The sequence below is a fragment of the Hibiscus syriacus genome, unplaced genomic scaffold (genome assembly GCF_006381635.1).
Source record: "Hibiscus syriacus cultivar Baekdansim isolate YM2019G1 unplaced genomic scaffold, ASM638163v2 tig00110186_pilon, whole genome shotgun sequence".
Lineage (NCBI taxonomy): Eukaryota > Viridiplantae > Streptophyta > Magnoliopsida > Malvales > Malvaceae > Hibiscus > Hibiscus syriacus.
Window position 1 is genome coordinate 963,869 of NW_024062617.1, and position 13,120 is coordinate 976,988.

General features: G+C 32.1%; 2 pseudogenes; one reads left to right on the forward strand and one right to left on the reverse strand.

The window, feature by feature from the left end:
* Positions 1 to 3,644: 3,644 nt before the first annotated feature.
* On the forward strand, positions 3,645 to 5,671 carry LOC120217312 (annotated as a pseudogene).
* Positions 5,672 to 7,958: 2,287 nt separating this feature from the next.
* LOC120217165 lies at positions 7,959 to 12,705 on the reverse strand (annotated as a pseudogene).
* Positions 12,706 to 13,120: the final 415 nt, after the last annotated feature.

Consider the following 13,120-nt stretch of genomic DNA (forward strand, 5'->3'; position numbering starts at 1 on the left):
AATTATTTAATTGATAATTATTTATATATTTTTATATACTTTGTGTTTGAATTCAGTATCTCAAAAGATAATAATATTTTTTCATTGTTGAAATCATTTAGTTCATACGGTTGTACAAATATTATTACAATGAACTATTGAATTAACAATATTATAATTAATTTATTAAATTTGAAAATTACAAATAAGATTGATTATTATAAATAAATTATTTTATCATTGAATTATATTAAATATTAAATTTTAAATTACAGTTGTTTGATATAATTATAACAATTGGTAAAATAAATAATTTATTAATAATTAAAAAGTTAATATATATTATTTCTAATAATAAAATTATTTATTTGCAACAATTAATTAAATAAGTGATGCATTTACTAATCGAGTGATCTATAATATATTTGTAAATAATAGAAACTAATAACAACAACAGCAAATCAAACATCATATCTATCATTTTCTTGAACCTCCTAAAAAAATGATATTCTCCCCTTAAATTAAGCATCGAGTTAATTAATTAACAATTAATCAGAATATTTTATATTATTTTTGAAAGAATTAAACCTCTAATACTAGAATTAGAGCAATTAGTTTCTAGGCAAAGAAAGTGGTCATAAATGTTGTCTTATTGAACTCAAAACTAGCAACTTTGAATATTTGATGGGAAGTTCTATAGTGTGACACTATTAATATATAACTTAAAAAGATGCGTTATCGATTTATTATTATTTAAATAATAAAATCAAAAAAATTATTTAAAATATTATTATTTTACTTAAAACATTAATATTTTTTAACATTTTCGATAAGGTGCCAAACAATAACAAAACAGGTAAAACGCCAATAATAACAAACCAATAAAAATAATAACGTTTTTGATAATTTTTTATCAATTTTATTATTTAAATAATAACAAAACAGATAACACATTTTATAGCCGTATATTAAAAATATCGCACTAACCATTTCCCATCTTTGATTCTAAGGTTAGGCGAGCTTCTCAAGTAAGAAAACAAGTTTTATTTATAAATTAGTAATGAATTATATCTCTTCTTCATTTTGATACTTATCTTTCATTTGATTTTAATACTAAGGGTATGTTTGTTTGCCTGTAATTAGTTTTTCAGAAAATGAATTACTGGAATTTGAATTACTGAAAAATGAATTACTGGAATTTGAATTATGGAAAATGAATTACATTTCTAGAAAATGAATTACATTTCTGGAAAACATCTGGAAAACGTTTTATGATGTTGGAAGATGTTATTTAAACATTTTTCCACTAGTTGAAGAGTTTTTTTAAAAATTATTTATTACAAATATTAAATATAATAATAATTTATTTCTCATAAAACTTAATATTATTATTTTAAAATATTAAAATAATTTATTTATTATTAAATATTTTTTTTATAATTTTGTTAATAAAAATATTAATATTGGTATATTTTAGTGAAATAAAATATTATAAATTATTTAATTATTTATTAAAGTAATAGTGTTATATTATATTTAAAAATATTAATTAGTATATTTTAAATATCTTTACTAAAATATTATTTAAATATATAAAAATATCATTATTAAATATAAAAAAATTATTATATATTATTAAAATAAAAAAATAATATCTTATATTATTATAATATAATTGATTATATTATTAAACTAAAAATATAATATTATATTATTATAAATTTAATAAATATATTTTAAATATTTTAATAATTAATATTTTGATGAAAGTGATATTAAAATATTTTATTAATATTAAATTCATAAAATAAAATTATTTTGAGTATTTTTGTTTTGAAGTTAAAAGTTCGGAAAATGACTTACGAAAAATGAATCTGTAAGTCATTTTACAGAAAACATAAAGGAAATTCTGTTATTAGGAAAATGAATTACATTCCGGAAAACGAATTACGTGAAACAAACACGGAAAACATTTTCCGGAAAACGAATTACGTGAAACAAACACGAAAAAATATTTTCCGAAAAACGAATTACATGAAACAAACACGAGATTTCGAGAAAAACCAATTCCATAATTGGTTTTACGGCAAACAAACACACCCTTAATCTATCGTTCTATCTCAAATTACCTCAAAAGGTAAACCATAGTTAAAAACAAGATGAAAATAACAACCAATAATTTGTCAATGTCGATCATTTTAATTTATCAAATCAAGATAAAAGTGTCCAAACAATTATTCATCTGTAATTTCATATATGTAATAAATACTGTTATTTGTCATGTGTTATATTCTTATTGTTTGATATGATTGTTTTTTTGATATCTTTAAAAATTTTTAAGTCATGTGAGGGGAAGGGGGGGGGGTTAAGTACCAAAATTAAAAAAATGATGTGGCTAAATGAATATTGGGTAAAGTACAGAAATGGTCTCTTAATTATATGATAATGTTTTATTGAATTATTCGACTATTAAAGTTATAAAATGATTTCCCAATTATAAGAAGTTGCTTGTCTCTTTATTATTAAAGTTACAAATGGTCACCCGACAATTCATTATATTCCAACTCATCTTTTTTGGCTAAAAAATTAACATTCGTTTGAGCTGTACGTTAACATGATAACTAAGATATGATAGTCGTTTAAGATTATGAGATCAAACTTTATTATATCTCATTTAGCAGGTTAATGCCAAGCTCGAATTACCGTTAATTTCTAATGAAATAGGATGATTTTGAAACATAATTAATAGTCGAGTGACTATTTTATAACTTTGATAGTCGAGTGACTATTTTATAACTTTTGATAGTAAAGTGACTCAACAAAGGAACTCCTTATATAGTTAGAGAATTATTTATAATTTTAATAGTTAAGAGACTTAAAACAGTAGTATCTTATAGTTAGAGGATCGTTGTGTACTTTACCCATGAATATTAAACCAAAAAATTGAATACTTGAACTTGACAACAAAGGGCTTACATTTTAAGCACACGAGTCCTTTATCTTATTTACTTTTTCCCATAAAGCGACAAAGAGGGATGTTTTGGTAGGATTGTGTTTAAATGAAGCCTTTAAATTTAACAGTAATATGGTACTTATCTTCAATGGAGGTCAGCAAAACAGCATAACCAGAGACAAAAAACAAAAACCCAACGTGTTTCAGCTGTGGTTACGTGATTGTTGTTCTAAAATTTTCCTTTTGGGGGGGGGGGGCACTGAGTAAAGGGGGGAATCTCCACTGTTTTGCACTTTGAGTTGTTGAAAAACATAAAACACCCTTTCTTCTTTTGGGGGAATTACTGGGATTTTCAGCTCTTTAAACTGGATGGTTCTTGACACGTTGTTGAAATGCTTCAGAGAACTTTCATGTCAAAGGAAAGCTTTGTTTGATTCATTTCATGAAGTGGATCCTTCTGTTTGAGTTTTGGTTGAGCTTTGAGTAACAACAACTCCTTTTGTTTTAAAGGTATAGAGCAAGTTTTCTATGGATAATTTGTGCGTCCATGTCCATGGTTTATGTCCTTTTCACTTGTTGTTTTCTTTGTTTTACTGATACTTTAAGATTTCGTTTCTAAAATTACAACACTTCCATTCTCTTTTTTTACAGTTTGTTTTAAGTTATTGGCCTTCAAAGTTACAAAGAGGAGTTGGTGTTGTTTAACTGGATAATGGAGAGTAGATGCTCAAAGAAGCTAGAAGAAGAGAAACTAGAACTGAGGCTTGGTCCACCAGATCAAGAAGATAACAGCTGGTTCATTAAAGATTCCATTAAAAACAACCACCAAGAGAGAGATGAATCTTTGCTCTCATTTGGGTATTTTCCTTCAATGAAAAGCAATGCAAACCAGACACATAAGTTCCCACCACCGGAGGACCACCGTGTTGGGTCAGTTTTGGCTTCTCCATGGGCCAAAACAACCACCAAAACCAGTCAAAGCATACAGCTATGCCTCCCAACTGTTCTCAAAAAAGGTACTTCACCTTTTCACTTTCCTCTCTCTCTATTTTTTCTCTGTGCAACTCTTTAAATATTTTTTATTTATATTTTTAACCTTTTTTGGTTTTTTGACAGAGAATATTCATTCACAAAGGGTCACATGTTTACCTTGCTTGATGTTTATGTGGTCCATGCGTGGTTGTTTAATGATCTTCCATGTGTTTCTTTATGTTTTTTTCAACATGATTTGTTGATCTTTAATTTTAGATGTACATTTTTTACTAGGTTTGCATGTTATCTTATAGTATCCCCTCTCATGAAATTATTATATTAATCCTTTCTTGTTGGATTTTTTCTTATATAAACAATGATATTTGACTCATAAATCGACTAGTTCGGATATCACGAAGCTTGCTTATAAGACAGTTCTACTAACAAATTTTCTTCATTCTAACACCCGATAACTTGTTTAACAGACTTAACAACTCATAGATAGTCTTAAAGTTTCATAATTTTAGGTAGTCTTAAATCCTCATAGGTACCTGGGTGACATAGTAGGTAAAATGATTGACTGAATTGTGATGTTTTTATTGTCTAACTCCATGGTCATGATAATGGAAAAACAGGATTGCTCCTGGTCCAGTTGTAGGTTGGCCACCGGTTTGTTCCTTTAGGAAGAATCGTGCAACCCCGAGTTCTTTGAAACCAGCTTCTGAACCAACAAGTGGTCTCCCTCACAAGGTTGCCGGTGAGGAAAAACCAGCAGGAACTGAACCTAATGTTAAAGGCCTATTTGTGAAAATCAACATGGACGGAGTACCGATCGGAAGGAAAATCGATCTCAAAGCCTACGATAGCTACAAAAAACTCTCGACTGCCGTTGATGAACTCTTCAGGGGGCTTCTTGCAGGTAAAGTCATTGTACTATTATTTCCAACTTTGTAGAGTGTATGTATCAATTAAGTGATGCAAGTGTAATATGATCGATTGGTTCACATGACGTTACCATTGGAGAAAAGCTTGTTTCATTCATTTTTCCTATATGATGACAGATCGTTTCCATCGATGTTCTCAACTGTTTTAGACCATGTTAAAGATTATCCTTGTTGACAGAAAATGGTTAATCTCATATGGTCAATCCTGTGCAGCTCAAAGAGATACCTCTGTTCGTAGAGTGATGAACAAGCAAGAGAAAGAGAACCTATTACTGGTGTTTTGGACGGTAACGGCGAATATACACTTGTTTATGAGGATAACGAAGGCGACCGGATGCTTGTAGGCGATGTCCCATGGCAGTAAGCATCTTACCACTATAAAATCTTAATGAAAATTTTCAGATTATACAAATATGAGCACGACATTATAGATGCATGCGCTTGTATATATTTCCACAGTCGAGTTATCGTTTATATTCTTAACCATAATCATACAGAACCAGATTGTTTGATTCAACTACGTTATACTATATACATGAGTAACTTCTTTGATGTGTGGGGTTTGATTTGGATTTGCAGCATGTTTGTCTCGACCGTGAAGCGGCTGCGCGTGTTGAAGAGCTCAGAACTCTTGGCGATTAACCGTGAGTTACAATGACCGGCTGATTTTTCCATTTTTTTGACCACCGGGTTTCATTAACAATAAATTGATGGTTGTTTTACAGTTTGAAGCAGTAAGAAGGGAAAGACTGGGGGAAACTAGAGTAACTTCCATTTGAAGATTATCCATCAAAGTTTGAGGAAAAGGCTTTGAATTAGTGTTCATGTGTTGACATCTTGATCCTCTGTTTTGCACGGAATTGCTATATATATATATATATATATATATATATATATATATATATATATATATCAGTGGTTTTATATTTGCTTTTTGTCCTGTTGAACATGCTTTTGTCATTTGATCTATCAATTCGATCTGATTCAGACAACATTGATTTTCGTATAACACGTATGTGGTGTAAGGGTTGATGACGGCTCATCTTTGTTAAAACGGGGCGGAGGCGTAGGGTCGACTTTGTTGCTCTCGAGCATGTGATAGAATGATATTAATCGTTTAAACATGTTCGATTTTATTTTATTGTTAAAGTTAAAACTAACAAATCACTGAAATATAAGCTGCGTGTCTAAATTAATCTTCAACTTGGATGAACATGCTTAAATGCACTTAGTTTTGAAGATTGAACAGTGCTTAAAACAAACTTGGTGATAAAATTGAATAAGAGAAGACTTATACGGAGAAGATAAATATAATATTTATTCAAAGATTTCTAATCTTGTGACAGTAAAGCTTAGACCTTTATGCGGTGCTTCATGTTAAACTCTTGTGTTTCTTAATATAGTTCTAATTAAGTTGGTCGATGCGGATGGGCATAGGTCGGGTTTTTGGACCACCCGACCTGACCCGAGAAGATAGGGTATTTCACCCGTAAGCTGAATTGACCCGACGAAAGTATAATTTCACCCGACCCGACTTGATAAACAATTAAAAATTTTGATCCAACCTGACCAATTTAATTTTTTTTATTTATTAGAACCCACAAATTGTTGTTCTCTTGTAATCATGAAAAACAGAGTAATCATATAATGATGTGAAAGGATTGTGCCTAGTAATCATGAAAGTTGCTAGTTTCTTGTGTTGCCATTGAACATCTGACCAAAAGTTGTTGACACATCGGTAGGAATAAGAAAAGTAAAAAAAAAAAAGTAATAATTATGCATTAATTATTTAGGTCTTGTCGGATAAGATTATTTTAATCTTAAATTCAACTTCGAATATTTTAATGTAAAACTTGATTCGAACCGTTTTAAAAAATCTTACCCGAATCATATTTTTTTTAAAAAAAATTCGATCTAATCAAATTAGAACACATCAAATTCGGGTTCCATGCCTATCCCATGCCTAACTCTGTGCCCAAATAGGAATGGTCATTGTCCAAATTCGCTTCCATTTTAAGAAGAGAGAGACGTGTGGGGCGAATGTGAAATTATGTAAAACACACGTGCGCAATCGCCGGCATTTATCAGGGCGACTATTGCTTTCGGCTCTCTGGTTTTTGCTTTTTTACTTTACAGAGCCCGGCCGGTGGGGACACGTGTGACAGTCGACACAAAACACGGACAATAACTAGACAAGACATGTTTTAAACTTCAAGCTTAGCCATCTTCGCTCAATTCTTTTTATATATTTAATATTAGAGATGTTAACAAGTCAACAAGTTCGGATTGGATAAAGGTTATAATTCATCTCTGAATACTGTTTTCAAAAATAAATTGTACTGATTGGTCAAACAGGTTAAACGACTACCGCTAGTTTAATAATAATATAAAATTATATATATCAAATTATTAAAAATTAAAACCCAAAAATAGCGAAAAAACAATTTATTTGATTAAAATTATTCTGAACTTTTTTATTTAATTATGATTGATGCTCAAGATGTTATCTCTCGATCCTGATATAAGTTCCAAAGAGCACCTCCAAGGGAGAACACAATACAAAAATTATATAACGTAAGCACATATCTTGACTTATCATCTCTCGATATCGATGCGTTGTGTGATTACTCAAGTAAGGATTTAGAAATGATAAGGACTTGAATGTAGAATTAACGAAACTTAGAGGACTTTATACAATTAGAGAGCTGACTGGCCATGACAAGAATAGAACCTGTGCACTTTAAGCGCAATGTCATGTAAGCCCGTCGACTCTCCAATTGTGCTATCAAGTCCTCTAAACTTCACCAACTCAGCAATCAAGTCCACCATTTCCAAATCCTTAATACAAATACAATACAAAAGCCTATTAAGATATAACCGGAGATAACAAAAATAATATAGATTAATAATAGATAAAAATATTTAATTTTATATAATATAAATGACAACGTATTACAAATTAAAAACCGATTGAATTGAATTAAAATCTTAAATCTTAAAATCCAAATCCGAAACATTTATTAAATAGCTTAATTTTTCTTTTTGCCCAAGCCCCAAGCCATAGGCCCAAGCTTTGTGTTCTTTTGGGAATCGTGGGGAATAGTCTAGTCTCCCCATGCAACAGAAAAGTACCATTAGGAAATACTTTCTCAGGAACATTTTTACAAACAGTTTAAGGACATGTAATGCAAAGATCTGGATTTAGAAAACTTCCGGACCTTATTGACGCGGTAAAATCAGCGAACAATACTCCTCGAAACCTAGTTCTTGCAACTCGATAATCCGAGTTCAAAACCGAGAACGGCTAATTAAAAGTTTCACTGACCGGTGAAGTTAGAAAGTGAAACAAACTTAAGCGAAAAAAATGGTACAAGAAGATAGCTGCTTCAGTTGTCGCTGGCACCATAAACTCTTATCTCCATTCACGGTGCACTCATTTGGCACGAAACTTGCTGCTAATAGATTCGTAGTTAGGGACTTGTAAGACTGCCAAACAAGAAGGGTAGAGAATCTCATAATCCGACAGATATATTCACGAAAAAGAGTTGGATAGGATAATTCCGGGAAACCGGATGTTTACCGTCGCCATAAGATGCTAGGTTAGAGGCGAGGATATAAGCTTCTTAGCCATATTGGTAATATCCTGCAGCGTGACTTCATCCACCATCTTTAAGAACGAATGTACGGATTTCCTGCGAAGAAAAGTGATAAAACATGAAATACGAAAACAAAATGCGTGTTCATTCCACTGCGAGAAATTATCTGGATAATCATTTTATCAAACAAACTAAGCCGATTCCATTAAGCAGTTAACAAACACGATAAAGCCAAAAGGGATGTCGAAACAACATTGAAACTAGAACATAAAGATCACTTATTTTATGTAACAACAATTAATATGAATCTTATGTTCTATAAACGATCATCGACTTTTTTACCATAATATCGAAACACGGTAATTTCAGTCATAAAGCCATTTTCATGCAAGGTGTTCGCTCACATGGATATCATACCAGCATGGATATGAGGTTAGAAACATATATTTTTTTCTTCGATATATTCTATGTTACTCGAACCCGGGTACAAGTGTCGAACACAGGTATAGATAGATTTTTCCAAGTTTCTCCATATATTGAGGGATCCTCGGAGGTCGTCTCCTTATATTTGTGTTGGACACGTGTAATTGAAAAATGAAGAGTCCGGACAACATAGGCAATATTGCTCAGATTCCTAATTTTCTTCAAGTGTTCCATTTGACAAATTACACCCCATATCCGAAAAATATTCGATAAAGCAGCAAATGTGATCCTAGGATTATCGAAGTACGTAGAAAAACATAGAAAAAGTTGGACAAACCTGTGTCTGAACTCTGAAACATAAGGGATATAAAGAAAAACAGAGCAAGAAGTCCATAAACTCACCTTTCTCCGTACGTCAAATCTGCCTTCCAATGTCTTCAGCCACAATCATCTGAAAAATGCAACAGATGGAATTACAATTCTTTTAACGGAACAAGGAAAAGTAAAACTAACAAGAAAATGATTATAAAGAAAAAATTAATAAATGAAATTGCCAGAATAATTTACAAGAGCATACTATAGATTCTAGATTCATCAGTACTGCTGATTTGTAGCCTCTTGAGCACGCTTTATCATTAGCCGAGAAACTGATCCTTCGGTTGCCAACAAAGTAATTCTTCTGCAGCTATGTCGACTGCTTTTGACACGAATCAGAGCTCTGGCATGAAAATTAAGCAAATTCAGCTCTTTGAAAGAACAAATCGAGGCAAGCAAGATAATGAAAGACCCGATTCAAGACATCGACTTAAAAATCAAAAGAGATTACCGAACATATTAAGACATAACAAGCTTAATAGGGTTCTATAAAAGAAAAGGCGCATCCACATCTAGACATACATGCTTACACGCTACTATGTTTTGCACGGAAAACAAAAAGAAAGTAGGTAATGATAGCCTTACTGTGCTGCCAATATGCCAAAGAGTCCTGTGTTATTGAAGATACTGTTGAATGCAGAGAAAGAATGGATCTGCTGATACTCATTCAATACACGGAGATCTATTCCAAACATAACAAAGAAAAAGAAAAGTAACGCGATGAAGGCATGAAAGAAATTCGGAAATAACACATGCAGAAGTCTCACGATATTTTCACAATGGACAGGAAAGGGAGCATGCAAGATCGTTGCAAAACAAATTGTAAGACAAATGACTTCAGCAGCTCAGCTGAAATCTAATGAAAATTGCAGATATAGGTTTGTGCGTGACTCAGACTCATGTCTCCGCATATGTGTTCAATATGAGTACTTTAAGAAAACTGAAGGTTCAGAGCAAATTATGGCTACATCCTAGATAAAGCAGAACTTACATAGCCGAGAGTGCATCCCTTTCCCGGGACCTCCAGCTGAAAATGAGCCACCTCCTCCCATAAGCATCTGCAGGTCAAGCAGAATCATTACCATTCAAGCAGGAACCATATAAATGATAAGAGAAACTAAAAAAAATGTCGAAGAGTTTTTCACAAAACATATTTGTCTGACCCGAAGATTCACAGTAGAACTTAATTAATGAAAAGATTCTAACAAAATTAAACCATAAATGAAGCAAAGTTCAAAACCCGGCACCTGCATTACAGTCAAAGTGACAGAGTCTTTCTTGTATTCCAGCCACCAGGTACTTCAAAAGCAAGAGCGAATGGGTACTCTGCAATTTACAACCAATCGTTCAATCTACGCCAAGAAGAATCTTGAAGTTCGAAAAAAGTTATTTTCTCTTTCCTAATTTTATTTATATCATTGAATGGTAAAATGTACCAGTGAATCAGCTCGTTGACGAAAATCACCACCAACATAAACAGATTTTGGCTCTTTTGGTTGGGGTCCGGCTGGGAGGTCGGAAGAAGTGTTCAGCAATCTGAAGAGCTCTTCATTTTCAATGCCAGATGCTGCCAGGACAATTCTATTCCCCTTATAGTTCTCCTGAACCCCTCAGACAAACCACCATTCAGCAAAATAAACACGGAAACAAACTTGGAAACACCATCAATCCCACACAGTCATGTTCGAAGTACTAAAACTAAAATGAATCATCTATATATGTAAAAGAACATGCAAGGATATGGACAGAATAGAAAAATTCTTACAGTAACGAATTCTTCCAAAATGCCACTGTCCAATCTGTCTATTGCTGATTCAGAAGCCAAGAGGGGATTGGCCAGTGCCCAGAGTAACCAGCAGAGTGAACTGCCTCCAAAATTAAGCGCTCAGGTTTTTGAAACTTCCTCCAATTCAGCTTTCATCTTTTGCAGCTGTAAAAGAATGCGATACATATCGAAAACTCAAAATAAGGGCAAAGAACCGAATAAAGTGAAAAGGAACAAATTCCAAGCTTATTATCAATGGCCAAATCATTGAGTCCTCATTCTCCCAATGCTCCCACATATGTATGGATGCTAAGCCAATAAATCTACATATATGCATTTAACTTTACTTGTACTAAGAACTGTAGAGTTCATTAATAAGAATGCATAATGATATGGAAAATTAGAAAATGGTACTTACTCTAAATAACATAAGCTAAGATTAGTAGGTGCTTCTTCTACAACTTTCAATTTAAATCGAAATGGTAAAGGATTACAACAAATTACCTCTGCATTAACTTCCAATCCAAAAAAGCGGGGTTCCGCCACAGTCAAGCATTCTACCATTTCAGGAACATAAGTCTTAAGGGCATCAAAGGTGTATGTCATGCACTCCCTAGAGGCCGAGGCCGATGTGTTACCTCCATTGCCTCAACTTCCCTAACAACACGCAAGTGGCTGCGGTTGGTTGTGCTCTTGAATGCCATTCGCTCCAGCAAGTGGGAGGCACCAGATGACATCGGTGTCTCATAAATGGAACCACAATTAATGAATAAACCAATGGAGGCAGCAGGAGTCTGATAAAACAAGCGAAGAGCATGACTAAACCATAACCAATTAAACAATCAGCAAATGAAGTAGCAGTAACACTTAAGAAAGGATATAATGTCTCGATAAATGATGAGTCGAAATTTTCAATACCGTAAAAGCTCCGAGGATATTCTCACACCATTGTAGAGGTTTTAACTTTGGTTTCACTGGTGCAACATAATCAGTAATGGGGGTGGAAGGGAAACACCATCTAATGCGTATCCAAAGCAGCAACAGCACTTGAAGTAGCGTAACGAGCAGCTGCCAAATTACCGGTGCGGCCCTATTCATAAATGTTTGAAAAGCATTCTCTGTAAGTGCTACATAGAAGATCAGTCCATCCAACAGTTGAATTTTGACCAGCACCAGCTCCATCAAGTGGAGCAAAACATAATTGAACCAGACGCTCATCATACATGGTAATGTATATAACAATTAACAAGCACCATAATATAGTTGAAAGACACTAAAAAACATACACAATCAAGAAAATAAGGATATAGCATAGCTTCCATCGTTTCTGTTAAATAAAAACCAATACCATTGCCAATAAACATCATCATACAAGGAATATAAGTTATAAACAGAAAATAACATAACCACTTAACTTCATAAAATGATAACGAATGAAAAGAATGTGATTGATGGACATTGAAACGGGTCTGGAAATGAAACCCATAAGACAAAAACCCGACTTGTTATGGGTCTTCTTCTTTCATATCGAATTCCTGTATTTTCTCGATAAATAACAGAAAATACATAGAGCTTTGAGTGTCAAAAGTAACTGACCTTAAGAGCCCTGAACGGAAAGCGCAACTCTATACATGGTGGCTGATTTTCGTGGATTTTATGGTTTAAGGATATCCTCTCACTGTCTGTAACAGTGATGTATTATTTATATGGGACAAAATTTAAAAAATTAATGTCATTATTAAAACATAACATTATATTTTAAAAAAATAATTAAATGACTAAAATAAAATAAAAATAACAATTAAACTAAATATACAATCTATCCTAATAAATAAGGAAATTTTACAAAATTAAATTAAAAATTGAAATTATATGAATATTTATCATAGTGTAGTATATGATTCCATTAATGACTTACAATAAATAATTAAAAAAAAAAAAATTAGAGATCGAATAATAAAGTAATTAAATTTTTAGTTATAAAATAAAATATATCATCGTCATATTTAATTTTTCAATTATTTTAATTTTTTAAATTCAAAGTTTAAATATGATTAAAATTTTAAATTAATTCAATATAAATTATAATTAAAAATTAATTTTTAGAATCAAA